Source organism: Podarcis erhardii, assembly GCF_964252035.2.
Source record: "Podarcis erhardii genome assembly, chromosome: 9".
Classification (NCBI taxonomy): domain Eukaryota; kingdom Metazoa; phylum Chordata; class Lepidosauria; order Squamata; family Lacertidae; genus Podarcis; species Podarcis erhardii.
Genome location: NC_138512.1, coordinates 71,585,412 through 71,610,845, shown reverse-complemented (window position 1 = coordinate 71,610,845; position 25,434 = coordinate 71,585,412). Strand labels below are relative to the sequence as shown.

Genomic DNA, 25,434 nt, shown 5'->3' with positions numbered 1-25,434 from the left:
TATAATCTGCATAATGACACCACATTGCCCCTGCCTTATATGTGCTAAGATAACACAAGAAACACCCCACATTTCCAGGTGAACTGTCTATATTTTCTTGGAGCTGAAAGGCACTGTCAGTGCCGTTATGTGGTACAGCTTTTGCTGGGCTGGGCCATTTCAGGCTGAAAGTGGCCCTGGGAATTGGTTGTTTGAATTCTCTCCCATATTGAGAACTCTATGCAAATATAAAACATTGAATGTCAGCAAGAGCAGTTCTAGTTCAGTCTTCTGCCTGCCATGCTGGTTTCCCATGTGCAAGTAGCTGTTAGGTTTTGCAAGGAGGAAAACTCAAACACACATTTTCCCCACCTGGAGTCTGAAATGGTTCCACCCAATGACACTTGCACTGCATGGATGTGCTGATCATGCATTTCAGTCCTGTATCAAAACTGATGAGTTGCTTGAGCTTTTCCTGGGAGAAGCAGTTTATCAAATCAGCATGCCTTGTTAGCAAAATGCAAGCAAAATCTGCTCTCATTTACCTTCTTCCCTCGCTGCTTTTGCATGTCTTCTCTACCAGTGTCAAATTTTATATTGTAAGATGCTTAGGGCACAGACCTACTAACTACCACATTCATTGCTGTCAATCATCACCATGATCCCAAATTCGTAGTAGGTGCTTTTGTTGGGAATGCTATTGTTGTATTGCCAACCTCTCATAAGGAAACCGTCCCATTTTATTTTGACCTGTCTTTGCAGAAGCCTGAAAGCAAGTGACTCAAATGTCATTTGACTGAAAGGTCCAATAAGGGTGAAACTGGAAAAGGCTTCCAGCCTGCAGATAAGCAGCTCAATGAACTGACATGAAAGCTTTGTGCAACTGTGTTGCCTGGATTAGAACCAAGATAGGAAATGGCAGCCTTTGTTGGATCAATTTCCATCTCCCCAAAAGCCACTTCAAATGTTTCTCTAAATCATTTGGTTCCGATGCAGTGCTGCACTTTATAACACCCAAGCGGCTGAAAGCAGATGGCAATACAGTACATCATTTTACATTACTGCATAAATCTCACGAAGAATTTGCATTTTTTTATTATCTAGTGCTCACTCAAACAACATATTTAAATGGCTTCCTGCATAGCTAATAAGATAAATTACATTTTACTCACATGCCTTTTATAATGAATGCATAGAAAGGGCCAGAATCACATCCACTAGACCCATCACCAGGGGCAGAGGAAAGGGGTGCGGTGGGTGTGGTCCACTCTCGGTGTCACCATTGAGGGAGGTGACAAAATGCTGGATGGCACTCACCATGGGGCGTGCAGTGCACCCGAGCCACACGTCTCTCCTGGGAGAGACGCAATGGCTTGGTCGCACGCAGGCTTCATGCTGCCCAAATGGTCCACCCGCTGCCTCTCCCCCTGCTGTAGGGCGGCTGAGTGGGAGGAGGCAGAAAGACTCTGGAGGCCCCACATTGCGTCCCACCCTATGGGCGGCTCACCCTGCCCCTGGACCATCATCATCATCATCCCAAAGGGGAGCCCTGTTGGATCAGGCCAAAGGACCATTTAGTGAAACCTGCACAGTGACTACAACTCAAACATGAACAAGAAGGGAGACAGGGCTGTCAGGAGTTCAGCCTACACTCGAGTAGGACCCTGGCAGAGACATATGCCTGACTGGCATGTTCTCTCCCTCCTGGTCAATTGTTTGGGAGCTTCAGAAGCTTTCTTCATCTTGAACATCGACCGATGCCAACCGACATCGGCACACTTAGGGATCCGCAGAGTTTGCACAGTTGCGTAACAGACCTCAGAAACTCAGCATTTTGGCTAATCTACTTTATTTACATATAAACACACACGGAGCACTGCAACATGGCTCCCTCTCTCTCTAGCATCAGACAGCAAAGAGAGAAAGAACAAAGGACAATAGTCCCACTTCACGGAACACAGTAACAGTGTCTCCGTCACTTCCCACTCTGTGGAGTCAAAACATATACCGTCATGTGAAAGACAAAAATCCCATGACTGCAATCATGGAGCAGGAATTCTAACAAGGGCATCCTGACATCATAACCCAAGCTGAAATGCTGCCTGGGGTTCATGGATCAGAGAAATGGCAGAATTGGGGTAATCTAATATGCCCCCAATGACTCATTCCTGACTCTAGACACCCCATAGTCACACCTGGAACTCCAAAAAAAAAGTCAGTGAGCCTGAGGCAAAGCTCAGGACTGACAGCACAGTTCTCATCTGGCATCACAAGGCAGTCCATTTCAGAGTCTGCTGATAAACAGCAAAGCTTCCTAAAGTACAGTCAGGTTCAGAGCCCCACAAGGACACCAGATGCGGTGGAGCAACCAGAAATGTTCCATCAATTCTCAATTGCTGTCTAGTGCAGAGATATAGAATCTCTGACCCTTTGGGAGCTCCTGGGCTCCAGTACCCACAATCCCTGGCCATTGACTATACTTGCTGGGGCTGATGTGAACTGGAGTACAACAACAACATATGACAGGCCACAGGTTCCACACCCCTTGCCACTGTGGTTGCTGGTGCAACAGCAATGGATCTATGGATCAGCTACTAATTCCACAATTAAGCAGTACGTAGCTCACAAGCGTGCTGAAGCTGCTGGACAGCTCCCTTGGCTCTTCAAACCAGGTTCATTTCCCCAAATATTCTCCTGGCCGAGCTAACAGCTTTTAAACCCTTTTAAAGCAAGGAGCAAGGGAAATGAGAGGATGCTAGATCACAACCATGGAAACTTCCCTCTTCCCTGCTGAGACAATTTGGAAGAGGGCAAAAACACCCCTTAAATTGTCATTGAATTCACTCTCCCACCTGCGCATGGGTGTTGTGTTTGAAAGTACTGTTTCATAACAGCCTTAGGAAGCCATAGCAAGAGTGTATTGTATTCAGCTAGATTAGGGGTGAGGAATCTCAGGCCCTCCAGGTGTTGCTGAACTACATTTCCCATCTTCCCAACTGGACATGTTGTCCAGGGCTGATGGGTGTTGTAGTCCAACAATCATTGGAGAACCTGAGGTTCCTCAGTTCTGAACTACATGGACAACAGTAAGGCCCAGTTATAGGTCGGTTCATGTCTGGATGATGGGTGTTGTAGTCCAACAATCATTGGAGAACCTGAGGTTCCTCAGTTCTGAACTACATGGACAACAGTAAGGCCCAGTTATAGGTCGGTTCATGTCTGGATGAATCCTACACTAAATCTCATAGGCAATATTTCATTTTGAAGGCATGAACTTTTAAGGAAGAAGAAGAAGAAGAGTTTGGATTTGATATCCCGCCTTTCACTCCCTTTAAGGAGTCTCAAAGCAGCTAACATTCTCCTTTCCCTTCCTCCCCCACAACAAACACTCTGTGAGGTGAGTGGGGCTGAGAGACTTCAAAGAAGTGTGACTGGCCTAAGGTCACCCAGCAGCTGCATGTGGAGGAGCGGAGACGCGAACCCGGTTCCCCAGATTAGGAGACTACCACTCTTAACCACTACACCACACTGGAGTGGTGTTTGCCCAAAAACATTTCTGGTAAGATCATGTCTTCCATAGAAACGTGTTCACACCAGAGAGATCCAGTGTGCAGATAATGTTATAGGCTTGTTTGCTTCTGATCGTTCATCTCCTTTACTGTGCTCCGTGTGGGAGTGCTCTTGATGACGCATTGAATGCTTTGTCTGAAGCAGCAGATGGCCAGCCCTTTCGAGCGCATTCTCTTCATGTTTTATCGCCTGTTAAATATCACCTGCCCTGAGCCCTGGCTGAAAGAAAGGAGGAACTAACACAAAATTTAAGAAATAAACAACATTCTGAAACTATTTCGCTTTTCTAAAGCCTTGGCCAATGACTGGTTTTTTTAAAACTGGCACATAAGGACCAGAACACTGGCTTCCCTGCTGTCACATTTTTTGATGAGCTGAGGCACTATGTACTTTAACCCCTTCCTCTCCAGTGTGAACATTAATAGTGTCCTCAGTGGAGTCCTCCCCCAAGTTTGCTCCAGTGTGCCTTGGCTCATGAATCCAAGGTATGATTGTATTATGATTCTGACCAATGTTGCAATTAATTAATTAATTAATTAATTAATTAATTAATCACTTTCTAGACCACTGTCTAAGGTGGTTTAGACATAAGATCATAAAAAATAGTTAAAAACACAAATAAAACAAGCAAGACTAAAAGCCTAATAAATGCATGGCAAAGACCCATTCATTCAGCTGGGAAAGGCTGTTTCTCCCACATCCGAAGAACCTAGCCAGCCAACTATTTGCATGAAGGAGTTTACATAATAATGATAATAATAAATTTATTAATACCCCGCCCATCTAGCTGAGTTTCCCCAGCCGCTTATTGCAAACAATTGCCCTTATGACTGAACCAACCAGAAATTTCATTATGGTGGTGATGGCATTTCAGAGTTTATTGACAGAGGACACTGTTCATTCTCAAGCAAGTTGCTGGGATCTTGTAGGGCGAGGTTGCCTCAGGTAGTCTGTTGGGGGATGGCTCTCGAGTGTTGTTTAGTAGAGATTGAACAGGGCAATAGCCTGAGGCTTTGGGTTTCATGGGGCCTGGCATGTTCTCTTTCTCCTCCGCCCACCTTTACGGCTTTTGCCACCTGGGGAGAAAAAGTAAATAAGGTTTCCACAGAATCACAGAATTGCAGAGTTGAAAGTGACCCAGAGGGTTGTATAGTCCTTGTGATGGGTCTTTGTTAGTGCATCTGTGCCAGTGCTGTTTGACGCCTTATTATTATTAATTTCATTTATAAATCACTTCCTAGGAAGCATCTCAAAGCAATTTCACAATGCAAGAAAACATGTCTAAAGCAATCATATATATAATAACAGTTAATTACTTACACACACACACACACACACACACACACACACACACACACACACATCTCCCAAATCCAAACCAGTTAGCAGCTGGGATTTTTTTTTTTTTAATCCAATTATTAGACTTCTTGAAAGAGGAAAGAAAATTAGGGCCAATGTAATTCTAAGGACACATGTTTCTGTCAGATTTCACACCTTGGTTCTATTGGAAATAAGGTTGAAATTTGTTCTCTCTCAGTTTTTACATTATTGTTTTTAAAGTTTGTTCCCTTCCACTTGAATAGTAATGTGTGAACTTAAAACCATAGAGACAGTCATGCAGTAATGTGGATAGTCTTTGTTTTGTAAAATCTTCCTGAGAGTTGTCAGCACAATTTTCTTTTCTTTCTTTTCCTTTTTTTCCTTTTTTATATATTGCAATTTTATTTCATCTGCTTAAACAAAACAAAGTTAGCATTTTAAGAAATTTTAAAATGACACAATATGCTAAAAATAGCAGAGAATTAACTGAAAAACCTCAAAAGGAGGTAAAACTAAATGCATGAAAATTCAACATTCATTAGTGTTTCACAGCAGCCAAACTTTGTAGCTTTTCTAAGCAGTTAAATATGTCTTTTAAAAGGAGGGCTGGGGTTAAAATTCTGAAAAGCAGCCTTCATACCATGTCATAGTATTCACTGTGGATCTGAAATGGAGCAAAATCTGAGACACAGGGGTGAAGATTAGGTGAGTTTACATCCACCATCCTGACTTTCATATCCATCTTGCATGGTTTCCAAATCATCCCTTTAAATTCTAGGATTCTTTTGGAGGATCTCTGTGACTGTAAAAATGTTATACATTCACTATAGGCTTATGTTTTTGAAAATATATACCACTCCTCACATGGAGGCTCACTGGTGATGTGCTAGTTTTCTGCAGCTTTCATTCATCGCTTTGTTTTCCTGGTGCTGGAAATATTTCAAATATTATTTAGCAGCCAATCATTTAAATATCAATTATTTACCACTGTGTTCTGCTCTGTTGTTGATACTCAGCTGTGCACCACAACTGAGAGTGGTGTGTAAATAAATAGGGGTGGGCACCTCTCTTTGTATCTCAAGAGAAAATAAAAAAATTCCTTCCAGTAGCACCTTAAAGACCAACTGAGTTAGTTCTAGGTATGAGCTTTCGTGTGCATGCACACTTCTTCAGATACACTGAAACAGAAGTCACCGGACCTTTCTATATAGTGAGAAGGTGGGGAGGGGTATTACTCAGAAGGGTGGTGGGAATGGGTGATTGGCAGATAGCTGCGATGAGCCTGTTGACGACTCTTAACGACTGCAATAGGTCTAACAGGAAAAAGCAAGGGGTGAGAAGGTGAAAAATGGCTTTTCACTATCTGAAGAAGTGTGCATGCACACGAAAGCTCATACCTAGAACTAACTCAGTTGGTCTTTAAGGTGCTACTGGAAGGAATTTTTTTATTTTGTTTTGACCATGGCAGACCAACACGGCTACCTATCTGTAACTGTATCTCAAGAGCTTTTTCACATGCTGAAGACTTAATTGGCATTGACAAAAGCTGTTTCCAAAAAGAAGTACATGAATGCATTGCAAAATTCCAATGCTGAGCTGAAACCAGTCAGTGGTTTTGCAAAGGGTGGGGCAAATTATTTGACCTTCTTACAAACAAACAAAAAGTCCATTGATTTACTCAACATTCATTCATTCATTCATTCATTCATTCATTCATTCATTTTACACTTTTTATAGTGCATCCATCTCCATTTATTTTCTCAGTGGGGAAAGGGGAGAAATTGGATTCTGTTCCCATTTAAAGGCAAACTTATATGAAAAGCACTTTCTGAAATAATATGAGAACCAAAAATACAGCCGTCCTCCAAATTGCATACAGTCATACCTTGGATCTCAAAAGCCTTGGCTGCCGAAGAAATCAGCTCGTGAACAATAGAAACCCAGAAGTGAGTATTCCAGTTTTTGAATGATTTTCAGAAGCTGAACATCCAGTGCAGTTCTGCAGCTTCCAGTTGGCTGCAGGAGGATCCTGCAGCCAATTGGAAGCTGAGCCTTGGTTTTTGAACAGTTCCGGGAGTGGAATGGACTCCCGAAACACATTCTTTTCGAGAACCAAAATACAACTGTACTTTAAATTTTGCAGTGCAGTTCTCCAGCCACGTAATGGGCAAAAAAATTCACATACTAAGGTGAAGTGTACATAAAAATGCATATTTGAGGGAAAACAACATACAGAAATAAACTTTCTTGGGAAAATTTTTGCTTTGCAAAAATGTGTACGTTAGGAGAAATTTGCACTAAAATCCTCATGAAGCCTATTCTTTTTTTAAAACCACAACAACACAGCAACAATCATGAACTGATGTGTAAATGTTGAGACCTAAAGAGTACCAATTGCTGGGAACTGCAAGTGAAAAGGGGGTTTTCACGCTCAGGTCCTGCTTCCGGGCTTCCAAGAGGCATCATGCTGGCCAATGTGAGAACAGGATGGTCAACTGGGTGGGCCTTTGGCCTGATTCAGCAGGACTCTCCTTATGTTGGCAGGGGATGCTCCCAAGCATGGTCACCAAATGCCCTTAGAAGGTGCTTTCAGACCTTCCTAAACACAGTTAGGCCAATGTTAAAAAGTAGGCAAGATCATCATGCACATGAGGCTGTGTGAGTGCAGAACATTGGTGGTAGCACTGACATGCATGTTCTATTCACATTGGCCTTTTTAGTTCATGCATAGGTTTTATGGAGGCTTATGGGCAGTAGAATCACTGCACCAAGGCTGGCGAAACCCACCCAAATTTGAGGGAGTCCTTAGCAAAATAGCATTGGCGCCGCCTTCATGTTCACAGAGGGGAGTCTTACCTTGTAGCACAGGTGAGTGGCTATTATTCTTATTCTTAATACTAATTTAATTTAATTTTTTGGGATATGAGAAGCAGCAAAGCTCTTGAAAAGTGCAACCTCTTGGCCATTTTGCTCCCTCCTGTTTTGTGCTAACGTAGGGAATTGGTGGGAGGGGAAACACAATGGCATCTGGCACTCGCAAAAATGGCAGCCAATAATGGGTTCCACCATATTTTCTGTTGGCTGCCATTTTGGGTTTTTTTCCAAAAGAAAAAAAATGCTCTAATGCCCCAAAGCATTAGATCAAGCCACAGGAAAAAGGTTCATGATAGCAGAAGGGGACAAAAGAATAGGGGATCATCTGAAGGGTGGAATGTGGAAAGAACTGTTGTGTAAAAGGCCAGTTTGAATGGGCCCTTATCATCACCACTAACTAGAGCAGGGGTCAGCAAACTTTTTCAGCAGGGGTCCAGTCCACTGTCCCTCAGACCTTGTAGGGGGGTGGACTATATTTTTTAAAAAATAAAAATGAATGAATTCCTGTGCCCCACAAATAACCCAGATATGCATTTTTTAAAAAAGCACACATTCTACAGTGGTATCTCAGGTTACATATGCTTCAGGTTACATACGCTTCAGGTTACAGACTCCGCTAACCCAGAAATAGTGCTTCAGGTTAAGAACTTTGCTTCAGGATAAGAGCAGAAATCATGCTCTGGCGGCACAGCAGCAGCAGGAGGCCCCATTAGCTAAAGTGGTGCTTCAGGTTACATACAGTTTCAGGTTAAGTACGGACCTCCAGAACGAATTAAGTACTTAACCCGAGGTACCACTGTACTCATGTAAAAACACCAGGCAGGCCCCACAAATAACCCAGAGATGCATTTTAAATAAAAGGATACGTTCTACTCATGTAAAAACACGCTGATTCCTGGACTGTCCATGGGCAGGATTTGGAAGGTGATTGGGCCAGATCCAGCCCCCGGGGCTTAGTTTGCCTACCCATGAACGAGATTGTGCAGGAAGGTGGATTTCATGGAGAAAGTTGACCAGCCCAGTGGTTCCCAAACCTTTTCAAGTCGCTGCCCGCTTGCTTCCACAAACTCATCCCCAGTGCCCTTTACCCAACAGAAAACATTTTTCAGAATAGCGGTTTACACAGACCACTAAGGAATATAATAGCACAATAATATTAAAAACTGTAACAGCTAATGGCACATTTATTCAAGTAGAATTAAGGCTATTTAGTTTAATAAAGCTGGAATGTACATTGACTTATTCACCAGCACATAGCTAAACTATGGAACTCACTCCTACAGGAGACAGTGGTAGCCAGAAATTTGTATGGCTTTAAAAGAGGATTGGACAAAGTCATGGAGGAGAAGGATACCAAGGGACACTAGCATGATGACTATGCTCTGAATGCTTCTGAATACCAGCTTCTGGAAACCACAGGAGGGGAGAGTGCTCAGGTCCTCAAATCCTGTTTGCTGGCTTCCTTCAGGCATCTATGTGCGCTCTACGTGGGGCTACCTTTGAAGGTGACCCAGAAACTCCAACTAATCCAGAATGCGGCAGCTAGACTGGTGACCGGGAGCGGTTGCCGAGACCACTTAACACTGGTCTTGAAAGACCTACATTGGCTCCCAGTACGTTTCCGAGCACAATTCAAAGTGTTGGTGCTGACCTTTAAAGCCCTAAACCTAAACCAGTATACCTGAAGGAGCGTCTCCACCCCCACCATTCTGCCCGGACACTGAGGTCCAGCTCCAAGGGCCTTCTGGCGGTTCCCTCACTATGAGAAGCCAAATTACAAGGAACCAGGCAGAGGGCCTTCTCGGTAGTGGCACCTGCTCTGTGGAACACCCTCCCACCAGATGTCAAAGGGAACAACAACTACTAGACTTTTAGAAGGCAGCCCTGTTTAGGGAAGCTTTTAATGACTGAGGTTTTAATGCATTTTTAATATTTTGTTGGCTGGGGAAATCCAGCCAGATGGGTGGGGTATAAATAATAAATTATTATTATTATCTGGTTGGCCACTGTAAGAACAGCATGCTGGACTGGATGGGCCATTGGCCTGAGCTAGCAAGCACTTCTGCTGTCCTTATCTCCAATGGCCATTTACCCTAGAATGTTGTCCCTCCCATGAATGAACAGGGTTGATATAGGAGTTGTTTAAGGACAAGTGAACAAGCTATTGAATAAAGGCAGGGTCAAGTCAAATAAGTACTCTTGTTGGCACATGTTCATTTTTGAAAGTTAATTACCGCACAATGTTTTTGATCATTAATAATAATAATACATTTTATTTATACCCCACTCTCTCCAGCCAAGACCAGGCTCAGGGTGGCTAACACCAGATAGAAAACAATTGATTGAAATAAAACTTTAAAACCAAGATTAAAATACAACATTAAAATGCAGCCTCTTTTCAGCAGAAACTCAAAAACTTTTTGGGGGATGAAAACGCCAAGTCTTCACCAAGGCTAACTATCCAGAGTGGTCCTACGTGGGCCAGAAAAAAGCCAGGGAAGTCCCCAAGTAGGAATTCCATCACAGAAGGAAAAAGGGAAAAAGAAAGAGGGGATCAAATTAATTCCAAGCCAAAAGCCAGGTGGAACAACTCTGTTTTACAGGCCCTGCAGAAAGAAATCAGATCCTGCAGGGCCGTGGTCTCATGAGACAGAGTGTTCCACCAGGCCAGAGCCAGTGTTGAAAAGGCCCTGGCTCTGGCTGTGGTTAATCTGACTTCCTTAGGGCCCGGGACCACTAGGGTGTTGCTATTTATGGGCCTTAAGGTCCTCCGTGGGGCATACTGAGAGAGGTGGTCCCATAAGTACAAGGGTTCTAGGCCATGAAGGACTTTAAAGGTCAAAACCAGCAAATTAAATCTGACCCTGTACTCCACCGGGAGCCAGTGCAGCTGGAAAAGCACTGAGTGAATATGCTCCCATGGCAGGGCCCATTGTTATGAAGAATCCTCTACAATTGCATTGGCCAACTTGACGCCCTTCAGAACTTTTTGGGCTACAACTCCCAGAAGTTCCAGTCAGCATGGCCACTTACTTGACAAGATGATATGGCTCAGGGTGCTTGCAGAGGCCTTCCCCAGTGCCCACAGGGGTCCTCGCCCCCTTATCCATTTCACCTCTGCTGAAATTATGCTTGAAATAATCATTTTGTTGAACCCAGTAGAAAAGGTTGTGTGCTTGGTTGCAGGATGTGTGTGTTACTCAACAATAGCTTTTCCAGGATGCAAATATGCCTATGGTCCCTCAAAGATTGGTGCAACCTGGTACAGATGGCCAGGTTACCCCAAATATCTTGGCCATCTCCAGTGGTGGTCAGTGTCCATTGGGACTGGTAGAGTGGAAGGCAGGGAGGTCAACAGTAGATGGCGCCAAAGCTAATGGCAGACACAGCCACCTAATTCTAGTTTTCCTCCCATTCTCCTCCATAGATGTCCACTTTTCCCAAGGGAAATTCCCTTATTGTGAATAGGATTCCTCGCAAGAAAAGGGGAAAGTTGACAGCTATGTTCTCCTCCCTGCTGAATTCTATGAATGGCAACACTGAGACTAATCTGGAAGAAGCTGCCCCAGGCAGTGCTACTCCTAGGCTGAATGTAAGAAAGGCAAGCAGCTAGGAGGCTGTTTGGGGGCTAGCTGCAGTTGGTGGGCCCATGCCCTATTTGCCTGAAATGAGCCAGCCACCACTGGTTCTCTCTATGGGTCACTAGAGGCCCAAAGAGTTACCCCATGTCCACACCAAACGTGACCGCATCTCAAGAGGGGCCCAAGACACAAATCAAACCCCGAGACCCACCTTTTCTCCTTCCGCCGCGTCTTCCCCTTCTCCTCCCTTTGCCCCGCCGTCCGGAGCCGCCCCCACGGCGTCCCCTTTTTGCCATCCATTTGCAGTTCCTGCTGCTGCTCCTGCTGTGTTGGAATCTCGCCATCTTGTTTCAGTTCCTTTGGTGTGCAAGGTCTGGGCGAACAGCAGGAGCCCCACCTGTGGGCTGAACAGCAGCCCTGATGTCTCTGGGATGTTTGCCTTGGTCCCAGCCTGTTATAGGCCGGCTGTCCATTGTGACACTGAGTGAAGCCACAAGGTGTTACTATGGGAACAATAGGCTATTTACCCATGATGCACTGCGATGAGTTTTGCCCTTTCAATCCTGAGCATAGCAAAGACAAATTGTAAATCTTTCAGGGGGACACATTTGTTTGTTTGTTTGTTTGTTTGTTTGTTTGTTTGTTTGTTTGTTTCATCTGAAGATCTCAGGGTGGTTCACAGCATAAAAATACAAAATACAAACACAAAACACATAATAAAATTGTTTTGCGCTTGAAGGGAGCTCGCTGCAGGCACAGTGGGTCCTCTCCAGTCTCCCTGGCTTCCCCTGAAAGTCACCAGCTCCCCCTTCCCCTCTGCGGCAAACCGGAAGTCTCAGTTCATAGCAAATCCTTTGTCCCTACACGTTAGTTCTGTTAATTGAAACCAACTTTGTCAAAGCCAAATATTTCAGCCACCATTCCTGAACTGCTGGGGGTTAAGAGTTTTTCCAGTGCTCAGCCCACCATAACTTTGCTGCAATCTATAAATTTGTAATCAATGATTTCATTGTGCTGGATAAAGCATTTTTCAGTAACATTAAATAATTCCAATCCATAAAATTAAGAGCTATTAAATGCCATTGATACAGTAATTTGTTCAGCTCCTGAAAGCAATAGCTCTCTCCCACTTTTGCCTTTCTGGAAACGGAAGATTCAAGTCGTCCAGTCCCAACGTCCCAGAGGGGGTAAAATTAACAGTATGCTATTTACCCTACCTTATTCCTCCATATATCTATGGCCACATTATGCCAGTTTCAACAGGAATGTCTTAAACTAATTCTGCAAGATTCACATTCTTGGGGTTTGGAAGAGAAAGAGAAAGCCACAGGTGAGGGGAATACATCTCTTCCCATCCTTGCCTGTCCTGGAAGAAAGACAAAATAGAAATATAAGACATGCTTTTTTAAAAAAATGCTTCCCTTTTTTTAGTTTAGTTTGTGGTACTCTTTGTGCATAAAGGAACAAGAGTCCCCTGCTATTTTTGCACCATTTCAAAGAAATATTTCTGCTATGAAGTTGCTGTCACCTGGTGCTGTTACTTTGCAAAATGACATGCAGTTCTTTGCTTTCTTGATATAAGGGGAGGGAGGCTATTGAAAATTAGCTCAAATGACTCCCCCCCCCCCTTTCCTTAACACTTTTTTTTTGTCAGTGGGAGTTATAGCTGCACCAAGATATTGTTATTTAAATCTGGTAATTATGCGCCTCGGCAGATTACAGACTTCACAGGTGCAATCCATGAGAATTGTAATATAAATGAAGCATGGAATATCAAAAGACCATGTACTGGAGCCATTAGCTGCTCAAGTAAGAAAAAAAAGGGTTTTTTTAGCTGTTAATAGCAAGCCGGGTTCTGTTCTGTGTGACTTTTCCAGCTAACGCCTTCACTCCAACCTTCATGGAGCTAAAACTCATCTGGCTCTAAAAAAGATCCCCTGTGAATTCTGACAGTAAATATTTTCCAAGGTTATCCCTGGTTTGGCAGCTACTGATATTCAGCGCTGATGATGTGTAACACTTTAGTAATACTAAATACAGTAGGAAAGGGGGAGGTCCAGCTTGCATTTTTAGGTGAACCTAATGAATTCTCCCTTTCCGAAACAATACACAAACAGAAACACAGCGATCTTTCAAGATTCACACTTTTTCTGAATTTTGCAATGCAGTTCTCCAGCCAAGCAACGTGTAAGAAAAGATTCATATAGTAAAGTGTGCACAAAATGCATATATTAGTGAAAACAGCATATTCTATTGGAGAAAATTACTTTGCAAAATTATGTAGATCAGGTAAAAGTGCTTGATGAATTTGATCGTTGCAAATTGTGGCAGGAACTGACCTGAGCTGCTCCTCTTGGACGCGGAAGGCAGGCAAACTAATACCAGTGTGCTGGAAGAAGCAAAGTTCACCAGTGTTGAAGCAATGATTCTTCAACAACGGCTTCGTTGGACTGAACATGTTGTGTGGATGCCTGATGATCGTCTTCCAAAGCAACTACTCTATTCCGAACTTAAAAATGGAAAGTGTAATGCTGGTGGTCAAGAAAAGAGGTTTAAAGACTGTCTCAAGGCAAATCTTTAAAAATGTAGTATAATAATAATAATAATAGTAATAATAATAATTTATTATTTGTACCCTGCCCATCTGGCTGGGTTTCCCCAGCCACTCTGGGCGGCTTCCAATAAAGAGGAAAGATACACTAAAATGTCACATATTAAAAACTTCCCTGAACAGGGCTGCCTTCAGATGTATTCTGAATGTCAAGTAGATGTTTATCACTTTGACATCTGATGGGAGGGCGTTCCACAGGGCGGGCGCCACTACCGAGAAGGCTCTCTGCCTGGTTCCCTGTAACTTGGCCTCTCGCAGTGAGGGAACCGCCAGAAGGCCCTCAGAGCTGGACCTCAGTGTCCGGGCAGAACGATGGGGGTGGAGACGCTCCTTCAGATATACTGGACCGAGGCCGTTTAGGGCTTTAAAGGTCAGCACCAACACTTTGAATTGTGCTCAGAAACGTACTGGGAGCCAATGTAGGTCTTTCAAGACCGGTGTTATATGGTCTCGGCGGCCGCTCCCAGTCACCAGTCTAGCTGCCGCATTCTGGATTAGTTGTAGTTTCCGGGTCACCTTCAAAGGTAGCCCCACGTAGAGCGCATTGCAGTAGTCCAAGCGGGAGATAACCAGAGCATGTACCACTCTGGCGAGACAGTCTGCAGGCAGATAGGGTCTCAGCCTACGTACCAGATGCAGCTGGTAAACAGCTGCCCTGGATACAGATTTGACCTGTGCCTCCATGGACAGTTGTGAGTCCAAAATGACTCCCAGGCTGCGCACCTGGTCCTTCAGGGGCACAGTTACCCCATTCAGGACCCACAGTTGTGAGTCCAAAATGACTCCCAGGCTGCGCACCTGGTCCTTCAGGGGCACAGTTACCCCATTCAGCGACCCACACACATTCAGTTACCCACACCTGCCCGCCTCCTGTCCCTCCAAAACAGTACTTCTGTCTTGTCAGGATTCAACCTCAATCTGTTAGCCACCATCCATCCACCAACCGCTTCCAGACACTCACACAGGACCTTCACCGCCCCCACTGGTTCTGATTTAAAAGAGAGGCAGAGCTGGGTATCATCCGCATACTGATGAACACCCAGCCCAAACCTCCTGATGATCTCTCCCAGCGGCTGCATGTAAATGTTGAAAAGCATGGGGGAGAGGACAGAACCCTGAGGCACCCCACAAGTGAGAGCCCAGGGGTCTGAACACTCATCCCCCACCACCACTTTCTGAACATGGCCCAGGTTGAAGGAGCAGAAGCACCATATAACAGTGCCCCCAGCTCCCAGCCCTTCAAGACGGTCCAGAAGGATGTTATGCTCGATGGTATCAAATGCCGCTGAGAGATCTGCTGAATAAACACCGACAACTGGGAAACACTGGCCTGCAAGTGCTCCAGTTGGAGAACAGCCTTTACCAAAGGTGGCATGGGCTTTGAAGACACTCGAACTCAGGACACAAGGGAGAAATGTGCTAAGGGGAAGGCACGCTTGGCTATAGACCTAACCCTCCTTAATGCAAAGCAAGGAACATTTTAGTCAGTAGGATTTTATTATTTACTTTTGAGTAGACATGGTTAGGACTGAATGGCTAGTTCAAAGGTTCTGGCACAGTTATTGGCTCAAAATCACATTTTAAATATGGGCATTTTGAGAGATATTCAACTACATTTTACTAATGGGAGACCCACTGAAATTAATGAGCATACCCAGATGATCTATCTAACCTAGTTCCAAAGAAGGGGAAGGAGAAGAAAGTAAGATGATGTGAGGTGTTCCTCAAATTTTATCTGAACTGGCTCTAATATTTATATCCCCTTATGTGCCAAAACCACATAACACTGGTCTTGAAAGACCTACATTGGCTCCCAGTACGTTTCTGAGCACAATTCAAATTGTTGGTGCTGACCTTTAAAGTCCTAAATGGCCTCAGCCCAGTGTACCTGAAGGAGCGTCTCCACCCCCACCGTTCAGCCCTGACAATGAGGTCCAGCGCCAAGGACCTTTTGGTGGTTCCCTCATTGTGAGAAGTGAGGTTACAGGGAACCAGGCAGAGGGCCTTCTCGGTAATCGCACCCGCCCTGTGGAACACCCTCCCATCAGATGTTAAGGAAATAAACAACTATCCAACTTTTAGAAGACATCTGAAGGCAGCCCTGTTTAGGGAAGTTTTTACTGACTGAGGTTTTAATGCATTTTTAATATTTTGTTGGGAGCCGCCCAGAGTGGCTGTTGTTGTTGTTGTTGTTGTTGTTGTTGTTGTTGTTGTTGTTATCGCATGATCTTTGCTTGCTGGAGTTTTTTTAACTTAAAAGAATATCTGAGAAGAAAGGGGGGGTTAGTTTCATATTTTGACTGAAGGCCGATACAGTCGTACCTTAGAAGTCAAACACCTTATGAACTGAACATTTTGGCTCCCAAACGCCGCAAACCCGGAAGTGAGTGTTCCAGTTTGCAAACATTCTTTAGAACCTGAACGTCAGCCACAAGTTCCACTGCTTCTGATTCCTGCAGCCAATCAGAATCCGCACCTTGGTTTTTGAACGTTTTGGAAGTCGAAGGAACTTCCAGAATGGATTCCGTTCGACTTCCAAGGTACGACTGTATTTGTTTCATTTTCATGACATTATGCATTATGCTGTTTGAACTTTAGAAATACCCTTTTCTTGACTTTTCAAGTTACTCTAAAACAATCTGAACTGTCTGAAGTCCATTCTATCACTATAGGCCAGCATTTCTTCAGCTGAGTTCCTACATAGCAAGACACTTGATTTTAGGTCATGTCTGAGAACCCTGCCTTTTCTTTCAACCCCAATGTAACCGCTTTGAAGCCCCAAGAACATATTTCAGCACATATTTATCTTATGTTAGCAAGCAGTGTTAACAATACTAGCTTACCCAAGTTTCTTTCTCTTAAATCCAATTCAAGCAGTGGGGGACCAACATTTTGGGAGCCCTGAAGCTTGAGCTGTTACAGGGGGCCCCTTCGCAACCAGAAATGAGGTCTGAGTAAACCACTGTTTTCTTTCTCAAAGGGGTTCGTTCTGCAAACCTTTACAACATCTGTGCTACCGACTCTCTAAATTGGGATTGCTGAAATATATACAAGAACAATAATAATCGATATGAGTCATGCAATGTGGACTAAATTCAATTCTGGGACTCCTCCAAGTTTAGCGGCCCTTAAACCTTCATTAGTTTCTTAGTAGTTCCACCTCTGCACTCAAATTCTTCATTTTATTTTCCTTCAAGAGATAGGGAAAAAAGCAGATCTAATAATATTTTAAGCACTTAAGTAAAGAAAGGTACCGTAAATTTCGCTCCATAACACGCAGATTTTTCCTCCTAGAAAGTAAGGGGAAATGTCTGTGCGTGTTATGGAGCGAATGCCTACAGATGGCGGGGGAATCTGCTGCAGTTGTGAGCAGTCCGTGGCTTGCTTTGAAACAGCAAAGCAGGTGTAAGCGGCTCCTGTCAGCGAGCCGAGCCGGGAGGAGGGAGAGAAGCAGAGCGGGCTTGGCTGCTTTAAAAAAACCCGTCCTCTATGTTCCTCTCTCCTCCCCACAGAGCTGCTAAGTAGCAGCGAAGCTTTTCAGCCAGCCTAGCCGGGAGGAGGGAGAGAAGCAGAGCGGGGTTGGCTGCTTTTAAAAAAACCCGTACTCTCTGTCCCTGCCTGCAGTTTTTTGCTGTCCGATTTTGGATTAGCCACTGTAGGGGCTGTGTGTGTGTGTGCTTGAGCTATAGTTCTCCTCCTCCTGCTTCCCCTTCGCTCTCCCTGCGCCCCTGCACTCTCCCTCCGACTTTAGAATTGACACTCTGTGTCTGTGTGTGTGTGAGAGAGAGAGGGCTCCTTCTCCTCCTCCTGCTTCCCTTCACTCTCCCTGCGCTGTCCCTCCGACTTTAGAATTGACACTCTGTGTCTGTGTGTGTGTGAGAGAGGGCTCCTTCTCCTCCTCCTGCTTCCCGTCACTCTCCCTGCGCTGTCCCTCCGACTTTAGAATTGACACTCTGTGTGTCTCTGTGTGTGTGAGGGCTCCTTCTCCTTCTCTTGCTTCCCGTTCACTCCCCCAGCGCCCTGCGACTTTAGGGCCAGTTCCCTCTCTGCGTGTGTGTGTGTTTTGACCTCACTGCGCTTGTTGGGGGAGAGTGTTGGTTGCAATTTTTCTTGATTTGTCTCAGAGTGGTTACTATCATGGTTTCCTTGCCGGGGAGGAGGGAGAGACGCAGAGCCTGCTTGTTCTAAAGGAGCAAAGCTGGAGAGGAGCCTCTCCTGCATTATCAGCAGCATCCTTCTCCACACCCCCCACGCGAGCTCCTTGTCCCTTGAGTTCTTTTCCTTCCCTCCCCACTTAAAACGTGGTTACAAAGCACGGATCCACATGGATCCTCAGGATTTTTGCACTAGGTCACCCCAAATTCACCATCAGATCACATAGCATATCCATGGCTACAGCCTGCACCAAAACACACACGCACCCACTGTTTCATGGGGTCGCAATGGCGCAAAAACGTGGTTACAAAGCATGGATCCACATGGATCCTCAGCATTTTTGCATTGGGCTACCCCAAACTCACCGTCAGATCACATGTCTGTGACCACAGCATGAACCACAAAAATCATATATCCACTGTTTCATTTAGAATATTTTTTTCTTGTTTTCCTCCTCTAAAAACTATGTGCGTGTTATGGTCAGGTGCGTGTTATAGAGCGAAAAATACGGTAAGTTAAGAATTCAGAGGAGAAAATGCAGCGGCTCTCTAGGTCAATGGTTACAAGAGGAGTCAAACAGAATGAAAGAATCAGCTGCAATCAAAATTATTTTGGTTCATATTTTTATTTTTTCACATAATTGTTCTGAGATTATTAGCACCACCTTTAGGATTAAAGATTGCCCAGACCCATAATTGTTACTCAAAACTTTACTAACCAGAACATCTTCAAAATACATCAATGATACATCCAGAAAGCTGTATAAAGCATATGCATTTTCATATATAGGCTCTTCTTAAATATACTGTCAGAGGAAAAAATCAAAGCTGTGTCTCTCCCATAGCTTGCATTAGCTTACATCCAGCCTAAGGCTATGCAGCTCCTTCAGAGGCATCTTATCACATCCTTCTCTCACTGTGCCCAGGAACAAAAGACAAAGGCTAACCCTCTTCAAAATGGTGGCTTTGCAATTGAATGCTCTGATCATGCTAAGGTTAAACACTCACATGAGTGCTAGCAGAGAATGACAACAGTTAGTTATCAACTCAGCTAGAAGCTGAGAGAGAGCGCTTTCCAGCTTAGTACACTGCAATGGAATTTTCCAATGTTAAACATACATATAGGCATTCTCCATTTCAGTGTGCAATTAAACAATTATACTTTGGCGCTGTGGGTTAAACCACAGAGCCTAGGTCTTGCCGATCAGAAGGTTGGCAGTTCGAATCCCCACGACGGGGTGAGCTCCCATTGCTCGGTCCCTGCTCCTGCCAACCTAGCAGTTCGAAAGCACGTCAAAGTACAAGTAGATATATAGGTACTGCTCTGGCGGGAAGGTAAACGGTGTTTCCGTGTGCTGCTCTGGTTCTCCAGAAGCGGCTTAGTCATGCTAGCCACATGACTCAGAAGCTGTACGCCGGCTCCCTCGGCCAATAAAGCGAGATGAGCACCGCAACCCCAGAGTTGGTCATGACTGGACCTAATGGTCAGGGGTCCCTTTACCTTTACCTAACATACATATATATATATATATTAATTAAAGCACTATGGCACTACTTTTAAATGTCATGGTTTCCTACAAAGAATCCTAGGAAATGAAGTTTGTTAACAGTCCTGAGAGTTGATAGGAGACACCTTTTCCCCCTCCAAAAGCTACAATTCCCAGAGCTCCCAGGGAGGAAGGATTGATTGCTAAATCACTCTGAAACTGTAGCTCTGTGAGTCTGCATTCTGGGTGTGTGAACAAAAGGATACTCCCTCAGGACATCCCTGTGATGAAGAACACGGTTCATGCTTGTTTTCAAACATGCTTCACTGGATGCAAAATGGCTTTCTTCTGGGTCGTTGTGGAGAATTCAGATCTCTATTAAATGGCTAAATCTGAACATCTGTCACAGGTTATCTGTGGTCTGTCACAATGGCACACTACAAATACAGGGCAGAATAGAAAACAATGCCATCTGGCATTCTGGCATGACATGTAATGCGAGAAAATCCTATCTTTGCCTTTGCCTCAGGCATCAAAATATCTTGGGCCACCCCAGAATGTGTGAAAAGAGACTTTCGTCTGCAGAGTCACCACCCACGCTGTCCTGTCACAAATAGCTCAATGTGTGCCTGTAAACCTGACTTGTTGGAGAAATGGAACGTTGCAGCTTAAGAAAGCTTTTCAGTCGCATCACTGAAATTATTTGTATTATTCCTGTCACTTTAATTTCTTTGGAGTGTCAGCAAGCTATGAGGTAAGGCGATAACTGAAACAATCTCGCAGTTCCATTTTTGCATTATCCTGACATCTCAGGAGAACAAGTTTATTGAACACTTTCCCCGCTATTGCAAAAAGAGATTTGGGAAGGAATTTGAATTATTAAATCTTTTGTGTACAATTGAAGTGTGTGGCAGGGGCGGGGTGCCACGGCATCATCTCTAGATAAATCCTGGTGGGAAAGGAAGAGTAAGAAAATGATTAAATTTTATCGCGTTGATTAGGGGAATATCCATCCACTTGGCTAATAAGCCTAGGAATCATTTTTACATCAGCACCGACAAAGTAGAGGGGACAGAATGTTGGCTGCTGGACAACAGCATAGAGAAGTAAAAATGTGTAGAGGAGCATAAACGCATTGGAGTAGCTACAAGAAAAATAGCTTGAATTTTCATTTTTTAAAAAATGTGGAAGCCATTGCATTGCACGTCAAAAGGAACCTGGATTTGGCTACATTGGCAAAGAAAAGGTGTGTTCTATGTGTTGTATATGCATTATAACACTGTGACACTAGATGGCGCTGTGGAGTTCCATTTTTGCCAACCTGATTTCCCATACAATGTTTAGAACGCGTTTAACTGAAACGCTTCTTTGATGTGTCTAGATACAGCCCCTGCCTTGCCCCAAACTCCAATCCCCTTGTCTTCTCTGAGCTCCACTGTGGGCTTTCCAATTTGTTGCCTTATTGCAATTTGATAAATTACACTGGACAACAATTTTTTACTTTTTGAATGTTGTCTAGATTTCTGCAACTGATTTAGGGTATTTTTGCACTGCTGAATCAGGAAATGGCATCCGTTTCTCTCCATCAGGTCGGGTTTACTGTAAACTGAATGGTGGGCATTGATAAAGGTAAGTACACGTAAATTGCATGTTGCTTCACCATTTTTCAAACTTCAGGGCTTGAACTTCCGTTTCTTGGAACTCCAGGAATGCTCAGCGGCAGGGAGGTCTCTCTTCAGAGTCCAACAGTAGTCAGCCATCATGACTGCATCCCAGTGACCCTGATACCTGGTCTCCATCTCTTTCATGTCCTGATGGAATCTCTCCCCCTGCTCGTCACTCATTGAACCCAGGTTCTCAGGAAACCGGTCCATATGTAAAATAGGTAGTGCATCTTGACGCTCATGTTGCAGCGCAGGTTTCTGAAAGCAGTCAGCATGTTGTTGACAAGTTCTGCATAGTTTCTGGCCTTATTGTTGCCAAGAAAGTTCTTCACTACCAGAACAAATGCCTTCCAGTTCCACTTCGTTCATTGACTTTCCGAATTCTGGATCTCTGATGAGCTGATGGATCTGAGGACCGTCAAAGATGCCAGCTTTCAACTTCTCCATGGTAAATCCTGGAAAAGCCTGGCACAAGTAAGTGAAGCAGTCACCATCCTTGTCCAGAGCCTTGGTGAACTGCTTGATTAAGCTGAGCTTGATGTGCAGCGGTGGGAAGAGTATTCTGTCTCTGTCCACCAGAGGGTCGTTGATGACGTTCCTTTCTTTGCAAGGCACCAGTTCCTCCCGCACAGGCCAGTCCTTCTTCGTGTAATGCTGAGCACGGTCCCTACTATCCCACATGCACAGAAAACATGGGTACTTGGTGAAGCCAGACTGTTGTCCCAACAAAAAGTTCACCATCTTCAGGTCAACACAAATAAACCACTTATGCTGATCATAACCAATTTTCTCCAGCACATACTTCACCGCTTCATAGTTCTCCTTCAGTGTACTCGAGTGAGCCAGGGGTATAGAGGCAAACTGGTTGCCATTGTGTAGCAGAACACATTTCGGTGATTGCTTGCTGCTGTCAATGAACAGTCTCCAATCTTTGGGTTCGTACTGTGGCACTCCAAGCTTGAGCAGAAGCTGCGCAATATCTGCACAGTACACCAAGTCCTTCTCTTCCGAGAAAAAACGGAGGTACTCCTGATGCCTGTTGCGGAAGAAGCTGATGCGAGCACTGTCAGAGAGGAGGTTTTTTTCCTTCAAATTAGTCATAAGTTGGCGCATGCGTGGGTGGAGTTTCCTATACACTTCGTGGGGCGGCTGCCCCATTAACTTAGTTTTGATCCCCCAACTTTATGCTTTGCCGCACCAATTTATGGAAGATTTCGAGGTTATATGACTTCAAACTGATCCCTTTTCGACATAATTACCCAGAACTATCGGACCTGAATACTTCTTGTCATTAAAATAGTCATTTCCAATCAAAACAATTATTCTACATGGCATTTTACCCCACTAACTTCTTCTAAAATGCTCCACACAAGCGTACATGTGAACAAAAATGTAAAAAAAGATGTGGCCATAGCTCAAAAACTTGACCGGATTGAGCAAATCCAATGTGATTTTTGGATTCAGCACATCAGATTCGTCCTAAATCAACTGAAAAAACACAGACAACAAATTTGTTGTTGACCAGTGTTATCAATGTCTGTTTCTTCTCGTGAACCAAAAATGATTCGTTGAAATAAAAATAACCTGACAACTATTTTGAAATAAAATAAAATCTGTAGGAGTCTCTCGCTCCCCCCCCCCCCCAACGCAGACTCAATTTGAATGCATGTTGAATTATTCATCAGGTGACTCTACTGCAAAAAGTCACCATGCAACATAGTCTTGCATATGCATGGACATTCATGGAAGGGGAAACAACATCATAATTTCCAATTCCTCAGTTTCCAATTAGAAAATGAGAGAGTAGGTTTCCTGCATTGCCTGGGACATGAGGCAAAATGTACTAGCATTCTTTTCAACGTTTTTGTAAGAAACTAGCAGGTTCCCACTTTCAGCATCTTCTTTTGTCCTCCCTCAGAAAGAATCCTGCAGACACCAATGCAAATATGCAATGACGGATGCCTTCTACAAGAAAGAGGCTGGCACTGAAAAGCTTGCACACAATATCCATGCTTGTCAATGGAAAGAAGAAATTGATGCATTTTCTCAGCTTGGTTGCATTTACACCATCCACAAACAAAAAGAGCATGAAGGACCATGGACTGGTGTACACTTTAAGATATCATCTATGTGTCTTCTCCTAAGATAAGATAAGAAAAGAAAAGAACATTTCTGTAATGGTTGACTGCGACAACACCATCAGGGATGGGGAGGTGAGTGGGGACTATGGTGTGTTAATTGTTTGTTACTATTACAATTTGTTGCTCCTTGTGTATCAACTAAGGTGCTAAAAAGATAGAAGGACAAACATTAGCATGCTGCACATAGAGCCACTGATTGTTTCTACAAATGGAGGAGAAATTAATTTGGTCTGCTTTTTGCAGCAGACGGAACCAATCCATTGCTGCCAAACATCGTGGTTGGCCGTCTATGTCAGGATTTACAGTCTCCCTCTCACATCAAGAAGTAGCAGGCTGGCAGTTTTATGGTTTTTCAGATTTATTAGTATTTACACAGAAGCTCCATCAGAGCAGAGTCACTCATCACCTTCACTAGGGATGCCAGTTGAGCTGACTAAAGTGCGGGCTTTGCATAAACAGGAAACGCACCACTGACTCCTCCTCTTCTTGTGACCATGACGCCAAGCCTGCAATCGGCCCCATCTGTGACAGCAGGGTGATTCTGGCACAGATTGGCCGGCCTCCCCCTCTCCCCCTGAGAGCTGTGTCTACTCTTCCTGCCTTCTGTCTCCCTGTGTATTAACGACAGGCAGTCTAGGGAAGGAGATGTTAGAATTCCTGCTCCATGATTGCAGTCATAGGATTTTTGTCTATCACATGACGGTGTATGTTTTGACTGCACAGTGTAGGAAATGATGGAGACAGGATGTTTGTATTACTGTGTTCCGTGAAGTGGGACTATTGTCCTTTGTTTTTGTTTTCTCTCTTTGCTGTCTGATGCTAGAGAGAGAGGGAGCCATGTTGCAGTGCTCCATGTATGTTTATATGTAAATAAAGTAGATTAGCCAAAGTGCTGAGTTGCTGAGGTCTGTTATGCAAGTGCGCAAACTCTGCGGATCCCTAAGTGTGCCCGTGTCGGTTAGCATTGGTCGCTGTGATCTTTGGGCAGAAGAAAGCTTTTGAAGCTCCCGAACGATCGACCAGGAGGGCATGTGTCTCTGCGAGGGTCCTACTTGAGTGTAGGCTAAACTCCTGACAGGAGGGGTTCTGTTTTCCCTCTGCCTGTACAGAAGGCAAGCCTTCTTCTCTTTCTGTCTCCCCTCCCCCTGGCTCCTTGTCTTCTCCGCTTTTACTCTGGGAAGGAACACTCCTGACAGTCCAGGTGTTTGTTCAACTAGATGGGCCTTTGGTCTGCCCCAGTCTGCCCTGTGCTCTCTAAGCCAATGTGGTGCCCTCCAGTTGTTGTTGGCCTCCAAAGCCCATCAGCCCCAGCCAACATGTCCAATGGCTAGGGATGATGGGAACTGTAGTCCTATCAGATCTGGAATACATTATGAAGACCTTACTTGGAAAATCAATACAACTCAGGTGGTTAAGAAAGCCCAACAGAGACCCCATCTCCTCAGAGTATTGCGAAAGAACAATGTCAATCAACATTTGATGATCTCCTTCTACAGGTCCACAATAGAAAGTGTCCTTTCATACTGCATCACGGTGTGGTACGCTGGTTTGACATCAGCTGATAGGAAGTGCCTACAGAGGGTGGTGAATACAGCACAAGATATTATGGGCTGTCCCGTGAATCCGCTGGATGAAATAGTGGAAGAACGTTGCCTCAGGAGAGTGAGGAAAATTCTCAGGGATGATTCACACCCTGCCCGGCACTTTCTTGATCTCCTGCCCTCGGGCAAGAGATATAGAAGCATGACTACCCTGCAGCAACAGGGTGAAGAACAGCTTCTATCCTTGGGCTGTTAGGCTGCTGAATGAAAAGATAACAGGGCAACTGACTTTCGGGTTTGGTGGGTGTGCGTCAGTAAATGAGGGGAATTACGACTAAGAGAGCTGAATGGGGGGTCCTCGTGTAACCTCACTGTATACAAGTTGTACAAGTGACAATAAAGTATTTCAATTTCAATTTTCAATTTCAATACATCACATTGGCTCCCCATGCTCTGCTACCCTCAGGTGTGGTGGGGGATGTTGTCCCACCCCTAGTGGGGAAGGAAGACTC

General features: G+C 44.4%; 1 long non-coding RNA gene across 1 annotated transcript; it reads right to left on the bottom strand.

The window, feature by feature from the left end:
- Positions 1–4,395: 4,395 nt before the first annotated feature.
- Positions 4,396–11,830, bottom strand: LOC309350407. The gene is made up of 2 exons (XR_014160327.1): positions 11,536–11,830; positions 4,396–4,625 (listed from the first exon to the last, which is right to left on the bottom strand). It is a non-coding gene; the product is annotated as an uncharacterized lncRNA (long non-coding RNA).
- Positions 11,831–25,434: the final 13,604 nt, after the last annotated feature.